This window comes from Cryptomeria japonica, chromosome 7 (assembly GCF_030272615.1).
Source record: "Cryptomeria japonica chromosome 7, Sugi_1.0, whole genome shotgun sequence".
NCBI lineage: Eukaryota > Viridiplantae > Streptophyta > Pinopsida > Cupressales > Cupressaceae > Cryptomeria > Cryptomeria japonica.
This window is the reverse complement of record NC_081411.1, coordinates 444,532,598-444,547,105: the sequence shown is the minus strand read 5'-3', so window position 1 is coordinate 444,547,105 and position 14,508 is coordinate 444,532,598.

The window sequence follows — 14,508 nt, the reverse complement described above, 5'->3', positions numbered from 1 at the left end:
ATTTTGGTAATATCAAAGTTTTCAGTACATATCTTTAGTAGGTTGAGCATATACTCTATTCATATACTATCACAAACCTCCTACCATACAAGGAAAAATGGAGCAAAAACCACCCTACTAAACCAAGAAACAACAAAATAGCTCCCATGATAATTAGAGCTTCCTTAATCTATCGCTATAAACCTACCTGCCTAGACTATCCTAACCACTATAATACCAAAATATGGTTTAATTACAACTATTATACTAGTGATTGCAAAATAACCCTTTTAAGGGTCCTCCTGTCGATCTACTTCCTTCCATTTGGCTCTCTCCACCACTAAAGCACGGGCAATCACTAGACACTTTTCTCTATAGGTTTGATGAGTTGGACTTCTAGAAATCTCCTCCACATCTCTATAATTGTTCTCCATCTACTCTTCCCCATCCTCTAGATGCTCAATCACCACTACCTCACCATCATCCCCCTTGTCTTTATAAATGAGCCCTTCTTTCTGCATATAATCCATCAACCAATCCTCGATTGGGCATTCCATCATTCAAGTCAGACATTGAAAAAATAGGATTCTCCTTGCCATGTCCCCCCATCTAGCCTTCAGTAGCTCTAGTTCAAGGGTTCTGATTAATGGAAATTTATGAATAGGCCCTTCATCCTTTTTCAGGTAGTAGTGTTGCAGAAGAGGCACAAGCAGACCATGCCCCACATTATCATGAACTACATCTATCTCCCCCAAGAAAACATGCTCGAACAAAATTTGGCACAATTTCTTCTCTACAGATTCTGAACACCCAATGTAGAATCAAGTCTAGAAACATCGAGCAAATATTGGTCTTAACCCTATACCGATGATACGCCATCAAGAACTCTCAACCCAGGGCAACCTTAATTGCATACAAAATCAGCGAGTGTCCAAAATTGAGCACATCCACCAACCTCTTATCTATGATCTCCCCAAGAAACATCATTTGGCATTTCGTCAACTCCAACATCATAAGCGTATCCATCACAGACAATATTTCAAGGAAAGATTGCATGTACAATTGATGCGTCACCCACACCGAAATGAATATATATAGTTGTAGACACTTAAATTTGACTAATCAATTAGATCAAATCTCCTAAGTCACTTGTATTAGTTGAATAATTCATGTTATTCGATTAAAATCAAGTATCCCTTTTGGCTAAATTAATTAAATGAAGCCATGCCTCATAGCCAAATTAATTAATTAATCTCTTAATAAATTAACCCTCAAGTACCCCTTTCTTCGAATCCCTTGAATTAATTAATTAAATTAATTAATTCCCCCCTTTTCCAATCCTTGAATTAATTAATCAAATTAATTAATTCCCCTTTTCCATCCCCTTATTTGAATTTTATTAATTCAAAAATTCCCTTTTAGTCACATCTCTCCTATGTTTAACTCCCATCTAATCCAACCTCTTATCCTAACCCATGGGTTCTAGCCAACCCTATATCCTAACCAACCTTATCCTATCCTATCCTAACCTCTTCTCCCACATGTGTGCACATTCCTCCTATTTTCTATATATTGGAAAATATCCAGTTTGGTTGGTTACTCCCCAAATAGACAAGTGTCCTAGAGGACACATGTCATTCCTCCCCAAGACATGTGTCCCCCTTTTGGACACTTGTCTTTCCTTCTTAAGCCACTTATCTTCTTTGAGGACAAGTGTGGAATTTTATTCCACATGGAATTCTTACAATTGCCACTTGTCATCTTTGAGGACAAGTTTTGCATTTTTAGGGTCCTTCATCTGCGTTCCAACTCCTATTTAAATCCCCCTCTTTTTCAAGTCATTTATCCACCTTCATATATCCATAATGTCATAATGCAACATTTTATCCATGTTTTTAGCAACCATCCCATAATCATTTTGAATTCCATACTCACATCCCATCCCACACTCATATCATGAATCCAATCTACCCAATCTCGTATCACAAAGCATAATGGAGCACACACCATGTCAACGAGCACACATCGGACCGAGGGATAATCAAATCAAGGAGTTAAATAGAGTTTGCATCTTATTTTTTTATGTTAGTTACACTTTATTCATTTCTTTCTAACATCTATATTTTGAGGTGTTTGAGTTAAATGTGTTTGCTTGATTGTTATAGTAGGTTTCCAATCTTTAGTATTCACACACAATTTCCTTCACACATTTTATGGAACGCTTCGTGGGACCCACTTCTTGGATCGATCTAATCATCTGATGTTGTTTGAGTGATTTTGATTGCGGGTATTTTGATGCTAGAAAGTAAAAAATTGCACTCTCATAACTTCATTTTGCAGGTTTTCGTACGAATTTTCTCCTTGTTGATAGAATTTCGCATAGTATATGAAAAATTCGCATCACTCTATGCAAGAATTTGCATTTGTCTAGTTAGCATTGCACATTCATTCAGTAATCATGTTGCATTCATCCTCATAACATGTCACATTCATCTGGGTTAAAATGAATTGACTTTTCATATGTCATTTTTACTATTTTTGGTGTCGCCTCTGTATTTCTCATATTTGTTCATTTCCACATTTAATTTTTTTTCTAAATAGGGCAGAATATAGATTTGCAATGTGTTAACCCCATGGCTCGCAGAGTTAAAATCAAATTTGCAGGATCACAAGAATGACCAGAATGTAGGAGGTTGTAGAAACGATACACTAGGGTGTTGAGGGCAGAGCAGTTGATTAAAGAGGAGGCACAAATCAAATATTTGCAATACACCAAGTCCTGGCTTATATTTAGAATTATAGAATGCTCCAAAGATCGCTCTTATACTACTAATCCAGATCCATGAAAAATTTATGAATTTATTTGCAGGATATTAATTTTTGTTTTGCACAGTTAAGCAATGTCGCGTTCGTCTTGATTATGTGTCATGTTAGTCTTGATATCAAGTTGCGTTAGTACTCACAGAAATTTGCATTCATATGTGTAGAAATTCACATTAGTATTGACATTATTTCGCATAGTTCAGTTAAAATTTCACATTAATTTGGTCAATATAATGCAATTCTATTTCATATTTGTTTATGTTCTCAGGGTTTTTTTGTGTTACCGATGCTCTATCTGTAGCGTGTGGCAAAAACAGAGTGCTTGCAAAGGTGTTTCGAGCAGTCAACGATAATAAAAACTTGAAATAACTAATATTTTTTTCTCACAGAGATGTTTCGATTAGTCAAAGACAAATATTAAAATTCTAACTATTTGCTTGCAGAGGTAAATTAGGAGAGTGTTTGATTTTTGATAGGATTTACCTAGCTTGCTCACACTTCACCTAGTTGGTGTTGCTCAATTCCACCAACCTCGCTAGGTCTAGCTATGCTCCAAGACCCTCCAACTCCTTCCCAATCTCTTCTAGGACTTTCTCTTTGCCAATCTCAAGGTGTTTGCAACAAGTGTTTGACTAAGAACCCTACCATTTCAATGTGTTTCCCATATGCTCAATCTTGCAATATTGACATCAACTTATCCATTTCTCACTTTTCACCCCCATGCTGTTGTGAGTCATTGCAGAGGTGTGGAGGTGGCATTTACCATGAAATTTATCTAATTTTTTCCATTTGGGGTTTTGCAATCTCTATCTTCCTTACTGATTTCATGAATTTGCCTAGAAATAGGACTACAAGGATGAGCCCCAATTAGGCCTCTTAAATCCGGTTTTCAAGGGTTTTGAGGAAATCGGTCCTAAAGACCTTACAACAATGTTTATTTTTCTTCAATCACTCAACCATCCCTAAGTGATTTTGTTTCTTTTAGTCTTCCATCTTGCCGTACAGTGCCCTAACCCAAAAATGAGGGTTTGCTAGGGTTTCTAGGCCTTTAACCGACAATGACTGTTCAACTTTATGAAATGAGAATCTAAATGACTTGTCAAGGTTTCTCCTTGTAGTTGCAACTCTGCATGGACCTTGTGAATCATCCCAAATGATTTGGTTAAGGTTTTGTATTCACCTTTGTGGTATGCTTTCAATTTACACCCTATTTTCTCTAGCGGGGTTGCTCCTGGACTCGCCTAGAATAGGGTGGTAACCATGATGAAATACACTTCCAGAAGTCCTCCCTACATATTTACACTATACATAAGGTTTCCTTCCATGTACCAATAGGCCATGATGGTAGCACAGAGGGATTTTATGGGGCAACCATTTTACAAGAATTTACTATTTACAAGCCAAAACTGGTTGTTTGGAAACAAAACAATGAAAGTAATAACACACCCTATCTACAAAGCAAGAAATGAACCAACTAGTACTGGAACACACCAAAAAACTACAATCCAAAACTAGATCAATGGATTCAATCCATTTGTGTTCACATTTTATGCAAATTAAGATAAAAACAGTGGTAATAGTCCGAAAATGAGTAGTTTCAGATTGTCATTCATACAAAATCAAACTTCCAACCTTGGTAATCATGCAAGAGGAGGTTTGAATAGTCTTCCCCACATGTGGAGGCATCTTAGGTTAATATTCTAACCCTAACTCCACCGCTAAGCTCTTTAGGACCAAAGTTGTCATGACAACTTTTACAACTTTCCACATTTTTGTCTTTTCAACTTAAGAAATCTATTACAAGTCATTACTCATGAATTTTTAAATATTCCTAAGACTACTCTAAACCTCTCTAATTCTCTTTCCAAGTTATTCCTCTTTTGACCATCAAAAAAGGCCATTTACCTACTCAAACTACCACCTACTCACAAAGTGCAAACCTAGAAAGAAAACTAACTCAACTAGGCCTACACTTGACTCAAAACAAACTTTACACACACACCTTGGACCCTCCTAGAGTCCTTATTAGAAACCTAACTTGGCTAAGGTCATTACAAGATAAAATTGTAGAATGACTATGAGCCTAAGTCCTAGGTGCTCCTGCACCACTTTTTAAAGTAAACAACATTTGAATTTTGGCATTAAAAAGAACATCTATCTTTTGTGTTTACTTTGCTTAGGTACATTTGTGTGTGTGAGGGGTCCCACAATTGACACACACTATCCTCTCCCCTTAGCCCTCATGGTCCTGAGTGCATAAGAATAGTATCAACGACACTCATTTTTCATTTTATAGGTAGAGGGCATGTCCCCCCGAGTAGCCCATAAGGCCAAGTGAGAGGAGAACGACCCAAGCGGTAATTGGCTAAAGCCAAGTCACCTCTCAGCCGCTATATAAAATATGTAGGATGTAAATATTCACAACGAGTGCTAATTGCCTACCTATGCTGACTTCCCCAATACTTGTATTCCACAAGAAGGAAGCCTCCCGAGAGAGAGAGAGCTTATATGGATGCCCGAAAGAGACTCCCATACTATAAACCAATTTTTTAACAACCCCAATCCTTCTACTTGTTGGCTTATGTGTTGTGATACATGCATGACGAAGATACCTCTCATGTAGCCCTCAATTTGAGATAAAAATTTCTCAAGATCTTAAGATCTTTAGAAATTCAAAGCTTGGCATGCCCGAGAAGTGTGTATCGTGGAGTGGAGCCAGTGATGCCTGTTAGAGTAATCGGGTCTTTACTTGATTAATTAAATGACATTTGTTTAGATTAATTAAGTACCCCTTTATCTCTTTTACACTTAAGCTAACATTAGGTGTATAATAATTAATTCTTTTATTAATTATTATGTGCGAGCCTAGGGTTTTTTGACCTATTAGAGGTTGAATTCTTTCTTTTGTATTATTATTCTATTACACATTTTTGTGAATACAAAGCTCTCATATTCTTGAGCATTTTCTTGTGTTTATGTTTTTCTTAGTTGCTTCCTTGTTTCTCCTTGTAATAGGTTTATCATCTTGCAGAGATCATTTGGGTTCCTGTGGTGTTGTATTTCTCAACTCTCACATGGCATCAGAGGTTTAGATCTGTAGCTATCTGTTCTTGTTTTTGAGTTTTTTTGCATTGGAAGCAGATCCAGGGTTTCAGAAGTTTTTTTGTGCACCTAGGGATAGGCTTTTTTCTGAGCACTTTGGGCCTAAACGGACTTCACCATTGTGCTCAGAAGACCCAAAAACCCCTATGGTCATATAAAGCTTGATCATTTTCGACCCCTGAGCCTCTGGGGGTATTTTTTGTTCTGTACAAGGTTGTACAGCGTTGACCTGCAGTTCGAGAAAATTAAAAAAAAAATAATAATTTTTTTGCCTTTTTACAGCATGTAGGCCAAATTTTTTATTTTTTATTTTAAAATAAAAAATCCTTCACAATAAATTGTGCAAAAAGTTAAAAATTTTGGGTCAACCCACAGTACGCAGGGTACCGTGGGCCCCCTACCCTGCAGTAGGGCCGTACATGTGCCGCAGTTGGCTTTGACAGGTTGGGCCGCCACCGCCGTCGACCCCTGCCTGCCAACCGCTTCCTCGTTGGCCCTGACAGAGCAGGCCCCGCCGCCGCCAGCCCTCACCCGCCGACCGCTTCCCTGCCGACCTCCACCCTGGCTGCTGTCGTTGTGTTGCCTGCCCACCGCGCCTGGGCCACCTCCGCCCGACCCTGCCACTAGACAACCTCTATCTTGCCTTTGAAGGGGGGGTTGGTTTTTTCTTCATATCTTGAGCATACGAAGTCATTTTTAAAAAAATGAATAGGCGTTGAAAATTTGGTTCCGAGTCGGACCTCATGGTATTGGAATTTTTTTCCAATTTTGTTGTTTGACTGTACTTTTTTCCAGTTAAAGTAGGGTCACTTTTTTGCACTTCCAGGGTCATAGAATGTGCAAACGGACTCCATTTTTTGGAAACGAATAGGCGTTGGAAATCTCTCAGCATGCTCTATTTAGATATGTGATCTTGTTTCTCAAATATTTCATTAGGTACATGAGATTTCAGTTTGAAGTTTTTTTTCTTATGCACTACTTTATTCTCACCAATATGTATTAGGGTTTGGGTTTATCTCTTGTGGGGGGTGTTTTTTTATCGCTTTCTGTCATTTATATCAGAAATCTAGAACACCAAAAATCTCAAAACAAACAAACCCTTCTGCATCTTCTATCTATTATGAAAGAGCACATAATAAAAAAACACAAGTAGGTACAGGTGCAGAGTTTCATGGTAGATTCTTCAGTTGAGTTGTTGACATCACACAACTATCACACCTAGAAGCCTCACATCATGAGGCTTCTCAGGGAACGAGGGTTGTGGTCTTTTTTGGATGAGGTTCAACCTCTATTGTAGTGTCCTTTTAAGATTCTTCAACATAGAAATAAGATGGATGAGGCCATGGGTTTGCTCTCATTACATGTTTCCGACAGTCTTATGTTTTACCTTGATGTTTTGCTCACTCCTCGAGCTATGTGGTTGAAGTTTGAGACTCTCTTTGGGAGAGTTAATGAGATCCAGACATTATAGATTGAGGTAGAGTTGATTTCCTTGTCACCTGATTCCTTTCCCACCATTGAGGTTTTTTTGAACAAATTCAAGACTACCAGATCTATTCTCCAGGGGTGTGGAAAGATCAAGACTGACCCAAAGTGCATTCACTTGATCCTTTCAAATATTTGGGGTCCTTTTCAGTTTTTTGCCTCTGCTTTCTACTCCACCATGGATGGCTTGGGTGCTCATTTTACCATGCCTACCTTTGATGTGTTTTATGAGCGTTTGTCTCGTGAGTAGTCTCACCTTTCTCAGTTGGACATGCTCTTAGGGTCCAAGAACAAAGCATTGGTTGCTCCGTCATCTAAGGAGAAGCAAAAGCAGAAACCGAAGCCAGAGAAGAATTCTACAGGCAATGAGCATTCCTCCAAGCCACCTCCTAAGTCTGATTCTAAACCACCATTTCATCCAGAACAAGGGAAATATTCACAGTCTGGTGAGTCTTCTTCCAAGACTAAGAAGAAATTAGGAGATACTTGCAGTTTTTGTGGCAAGGAAGGACATCCAGTTTCCAGGTGTTGGAAACTGTAGTCACATAAATCTATCCATTTTAATTAAATGAATATTTGCTATTTATTTGATTAAAAACCCACTAGCCAACAATTAATTAAATTAACATTTAATTAATTTCTTCTTCAAAACATTCTCCTATTAATTAAATAAATTATTGAATTTATTTTAATTAATTCATTAAACCAAATTCGCAATCAATTAAATGAATAAATATTATTTGTTTAATTTAATCCCCTTTCTTCTTTTAAATAAATAAATAAAAATATTTATTTAAATCATTTATCCCCCCCCACTTGCATTTTCCTTCAAATTCAAGTTGCAACCACAAGTTGAAATAAATTAACTTTATTTTAATTAAAATCCTATTTTCCCTCACCCACAAACCCACTTGCAATCCTAACCCCCTTCTAGATTCTTCTAAACCCTTCCTAATTAACCTAATCCATCCCCTAATTATTGTCACATTCCTAAGCAACTTGGAGTCACTTCTCAAAGACTTCAAAAGTCTTTGAAAAGCATTAAATGCTTTGTGTGTTCAACAAATTAACCTCTAAAGTCTTCCAAACCACTTATGGCTCTTATATGACCATTTATGGTTAACCCCTAACTCAACCCTCATGTGACTCATGAGTCTCCTCAAGCATTTATTGCTTTGACCATGGTTATCCCTTTAACCTTTGCACAAGAGTTTATCCATTAGATAAAAGCTTTATTCTTTGAATAAAGAATTTATTCACTCAACCCAACCTTGACCTTAACTCCCAAGTTAACTCTCAGGTCATGCCAAGCATTTAATGCTTATTCCCTCTCTTCTCAACCTATCTCATATTGACACTTGTCATCCCGAGATTGGGTTGAAAGCCCTCACATGGATTTAATATCATTCAATCCTGACCCTTGTTGAGATTACTCAATCTCAACCATCCATTGCTCCATTTTTTCTATAAATAAAGATGCTTTCTTCATAATCTAGATCTTGAAAACTTGTATGTGTATGCGGGAAAAGTTATACGTCTACAGTATGCATATAAGTTATAGAGAATTTTTGAGAGCATTTTAGCATAATTAGTCATATTCACTCTTTTGGTTAAAATTAACAAATAGAATTTAGATAATTCATCTTTCTTTGGTTATTAAGCTTGCATTTGCATACTTTTCATAATCATCTACAATCTTGAACCTCCATAAGGCATCCATAGTGCAAAAATTTGCTGAGAGCTACACTAATTTGGAACTTGGAGAGGAGAGAAACAAGAGAGAAGGAGCTAAAAGCATGTTATAAGGCATTTGGAGATGCCTTGTTGTATTTACTTCCATAATTAAATATTTTATCATGTTTTTAGTGTCTCTTTTGGTATGCCTACTTAGACTAGTTTTTGGTTGATTAACACTAACATTTGTCGTTGTTTCTTGTGTTTTTGTGTGTTATACCACCACAAGTTTTAGTTTAACATTGTCTATTTTGCAGAGCATCATTTGGTGAACCCGACGTGAATCCAACAACATTTTTTTTTTTAAAACTAACTTTTTGACTATTTAGCTTGACACCCAGGTCACGCTTTGGTGCTTTTGTTCGTACTTTAGCGCTATTGCAATTTGATATTTTGGCGCTATTGTTCTTACAATGGTTCTATTGTCTCAAATTTAGCGCTATTGCCCATGTTATAGCGCTTTTGTCCATATTTTAGCACACTTGTATTGGTTGTTTAATTATTTTACTTTAGTGCCTTTGTCTATAATTTAGCGCATTTGTGTTAAGTAGCGCTTATGTTGTCACACAGAGTAGCTCTATTGTAACAGAACGTTGTAAAAAAAGGCCTTGTAACCGATAATATTATTTTTTTAGGCTTGTAGAAGTCCACCATATTTTCGGATTTTTCTAACTTTTCGTTTCATGTGCAGATTTGTAAACTAAGCCTTTTTGTTACTTAACAATAAAAAACACTTCATTTGGTGCTATAAAAATAACAACACAAATATTGTTTACTTGCAAGCTAGGAAACAAACTTTCATTTGGTGCTCTAAAAATCACAACACAATTTTGTTTACTTGCAAGTTAGGAAACAAATCTCTCTTTTGGTGCTTAAAACAAGACAAGGCAAAATCTTATTGGTTGCATCAAATTTAAGAAAATTCACAATCAACACTTCAACTTGTTGTGCAAGTAAAAAGAACAATCAACTTGTCTCATTTTTGCAAAACGATTTTACTTCATGCATACGTGTTTAAATTTCAGTTGACCAGGATTTCAAATTCTAGTTTACTCAAACATATTGCCTTTGAAGTTAAAAAGAACATCATGGTTGTTGGAGCAATATCTCCAATTAGATAGAACATCATTGCCATGACAAGTTAAAAAGAACAAGTGTATTTTGTGTTTGGCACACTTGTGCAAAAAAAAAAAGAAAGAGTTTGTCGAGTGGTCCCACTTCTAACACACACTATCCTCTCCCTTGGCTTTCGTGGTCCTAGGTGCAAAAGAAAGTGTTAGTAACACTCAAAATTTTATCTTTTTAAAAGAGGCCTGCCAAGAGACACATCACTCTTGGGAACGACCTCGCGTGGTAAATCCTTTGAGCCGCTATAGAAATTAGGTGAGAGTGAAAGCTGTAGCCTTGGGTATAGCTGTTCCTACAATGTAACTTGTGGAAATGACAAATGGGCCCCACCACAAGTTACAAGGCTCTTAAGCGAGTCACTGCAGAATGAACTTATGTCCAAAAACATCGAAAATTACTAAACACTTTTAAGTAGTAACCCACCCACTCTATTGATTTAGGATATTTGTGATAAATTCAGTGCAAGAGCATAGAAGGTTTTGCTCCCAAGATACTCACCATACATATTTCCTTGAGTAGAAACATAGCCTTTTTGCAAGGTTACTTGTAGCCCGATAAAAGTGGTGACTCCCCCATCATAGGGATCATCTATTTGTTATGCTCGCACAAGACTTAGTATATCACATCCTCACCCGCCACAACGGGATTCATAAGGTATGTAGTACCAAAGTTGAAGAAATATCAAGATGTGGGCTGAAATTATCGCAACTGGCCATTTGACCTTAGGGATAAAGAGTGTTTAAAATGTTTTTGTTTTTAAGTCAAGAACAGTGCAAATTGAGCCAACTTGAGGCTTTGGGAAACACCTAAAATACATTTGAAGGAAAGGGTCATAAAAAGTTTAAAAGATTGTGTTGATCCAGACCCATACTTACTTGTGCCTTTTGAGGCAACATTCTTGTGTTTGTGTGCTTGCTTTGTTTTCTTGTCAAAGAAACATCATAAAACCAAAATCCAAAACAAGTATTCATCCAACACAAACATTTTCAAAAACAAAAGATCAAAAAACCAAGAGCAACAACAAAAGTGTCGAATTATATGACCATTCTTCACATCTTGAGAAAGCAGAATCTTCATCAACACATCAACTTGAAGAAAAGACCATTGAGCTCAAAGGCTCTTATCAAAAGAAGTAAATTCTTCTATCTTAATAGACAAATCTTTGTCTCTCATAGAACCTTCCTACATCGCATGCGTCTATATCTTCAAGGGAAATCAAATGAATTTGATCAAGAGTCATTAAACCGTAGAGCTTTTATGCAATATCGAGCTTTGAGTTATCACAAGAACAAAGGAGGCAAAATCAATCCTAACTTCTTTCCCGACATTTGCATCACATATAACGTAGCTCAGGAAGAACCACCAACTCCTAAAAGAGAAGAGGAAGAATTTGTCCCATATGTGACATAAAGCTTTTATTGAAGTTCACATTTCATCCATTATCATATCCATATTTCATCAAATCCACTTCCAACTCTCAAAACATCAAGAGGTTTTTGTCCTAAGTTCTATTTTGATATTGCTTGACAAACACAAAATGTCACTTTTTAGAGTGTCTCTACATCTAGGATAAACTCATCCTAAGAGACATTTCTACGCAGGTTAAAACTAGTCTATGAGTGCAATCCTCTCATTGCTAGGTAGTTGAGTCTGTAATACATCTCAGATTTCTCTAAACCTTATCACATCAAACTTTGTCAATCAAACACAACAAGCAATTCAAGAAAGAACTTTGGTACCATCTACTTTTAATGCTAGAGATTCATATGGGAAACACTTCACCAAACATCAATCTTTCATTTCATCACCAACTCATCATCATTTTCATCAAACTTCAACAAAAACTTATAAACAAAATGGCTCATACTAGATCAAGGTCTAGACAACAAGAAATAGGTGGGGATGGAGGAGAAGAGGAGGAAAATATCAGTGAATTCCAAGAAGCCCTTGGAGGAAATGCAAATGATGACAATCCAAGTACTCCTACTCCCGCGGCAATAGAAAGGGCACAACACAACCCTCTCTTTAATTGACTATTTGATGAAATACTCAGGAGCAATGTCGATGCTCACTTTTTAAGACTTGCTCAAGAGGGAGCCAAACTACCCTCTGACTTTGATGTTGCACAACTAAGGCAAGCATTAGAATGCCAAAGTTGCAATGAGGATGAAAGAGGTCAAGATCACATTAGATAAAACCTTCATCAAGGTAATCCCCTACCTCCTTCTCCAAATGAAATAGACATGTTGCAGAAACAAGTTGAAAGTCTTGCCCAATAGCTTCATAGTGGTGTGAAAACTAACCAGTTTTCACTCAATGAAATTTGTCCCTATCCCTTTGATAGGAATATTCATATGCCACTTTTTTTGTGAGGGTTTGAAAAACCCAAGTTTTAAAAGTACCAAGGAAAAGGAGATCCTCGTGATCATGTTAGAGAATTCCATTCAGCTTGCCTCAAAGTGGCATATGAGGATACATACCTAATGCGACTTTTTCCCCAAAGCTTGGGAGGAACAACCACATCATGGTTTTCTCGATTACCAGGTGGCATTAAGAAATTTGAAGAACTCATCCAGAAATTCCTTGCCCATTACTGACACAACATTGAACGTGATATCACAATGGTTGATCTATGTAACACTAAACAAAAACCAGGTGAGCTATTTTCAGTCTTTCTACAACAATGGCATCAAATATCTAGCAGATGTTCTCTTCAATTACCTGAACAAGAACTAGTGGAAATATTTATTTCCAACTTAAATGATGAAATGAAATTTTACCTAGACGTAAAAGACACAGACTCTTTCAATGACATGATCACCAAAGGCTTAAAATGTGAGCATGCTCTCATAAAAAAAGGGCTTATCAAGATATATAATGAGTCAAAGGATGGCCCTCACCCATGCTTCAATAGTGACAAGCCTAACTTCTGGAACAAAAACAAAAACATCATCAACGACGGGGTTGTGGATGCAAGAACTATCAAAAGTGCACAACCCGTGGTACGATTTGCAGGACAGAACCCCCCACCCAAGAATAACATAGTTGCTCCTCCAAATCAAGGCTGCAACACATCTCAAGAGGAACCTAGAAAACATCAGCAAAATTTTAAACCAAAACAAACATACACTCCCTTAGGGGAACCTATTGAAACGGTGTTACGATAGTTGGTTTCTCAAAATCTAGTGACCTTACCCAAAACATCAAATTACGAACCTCAGGTCAAACCTTCATGGTGGAGGGATACTGAACATTGCAATTTCCATCAAGGGAAAGGGCATAAGACAAGCAATTGTCACAGATTGAAAGATCTTATTCAGGATCTTATTGACAGAGGTGAAATCAAAATCAAAGGAGATGACCCAAAAACAACAAATAATGATCATCTCATGTTTAAAAATCCACTTCCATCACAAGATCAAAGGGGTCCTTCCACTTCAGGGAGAAACACAGATACCACTGATTATAGGTAAGCCATGTATAATTACACTGTGAATCACTTATATGATGCCAGTGAACAAATTGCAACTATTACCATCAAAAATCCCAGCTCCACTTGCAATATTCTCACACGTCGCGACACGATTACCATAAAAGCAGCTCCACAAGGCACCCCATCTATCCCAAAGCAGTATAACCTTGTGGAACAATTAGACAAAACGCCCACATTGATATCTATCTTAGAGCTATTGCACCTATCTCCATCCCATAAAACAATCTTGGATCAAGCTCTCCAAGAGGCGTTAGTCCCTGCAAACCTAAATACAGATCAATTCCAAGCTATGGTTGGAAACCTAAGATCATCACCTTGTCTCACTTTCTCTGAAAGTGACAACTCATCTTTCTAGCTACCTCACAACGCCTCACTCCACATTGAAGGGTTTATCAACCAACATAGGATCAAGTGAGTCTTGATCGATAATGGAGCAGGCCTGAATATCTGTACGCTGCAATTAATCATAGCTTTGGGATGTACAATTGAATCAATGGATCCCAACAAGAAGATAACAATCAAAGCCTATGATGATGCAAAGCGTTCATCCAAAGGAGTTGTGGTGCTACCAATCCGAGTGGGCCCTATGGTAAAACACATCATTTGTCAAGTTCTGGACCTTCCTCTGCCATACAATTTATTATTAGGAATACCTTGGATACACACCGTGCAAGCCGTTCCATCTACCTACCATAAGTGTATCAAGTTCCCACATAATGATGTAGAAATCACAATCCTGGGTGATGCAAACCCCTTTGCATATT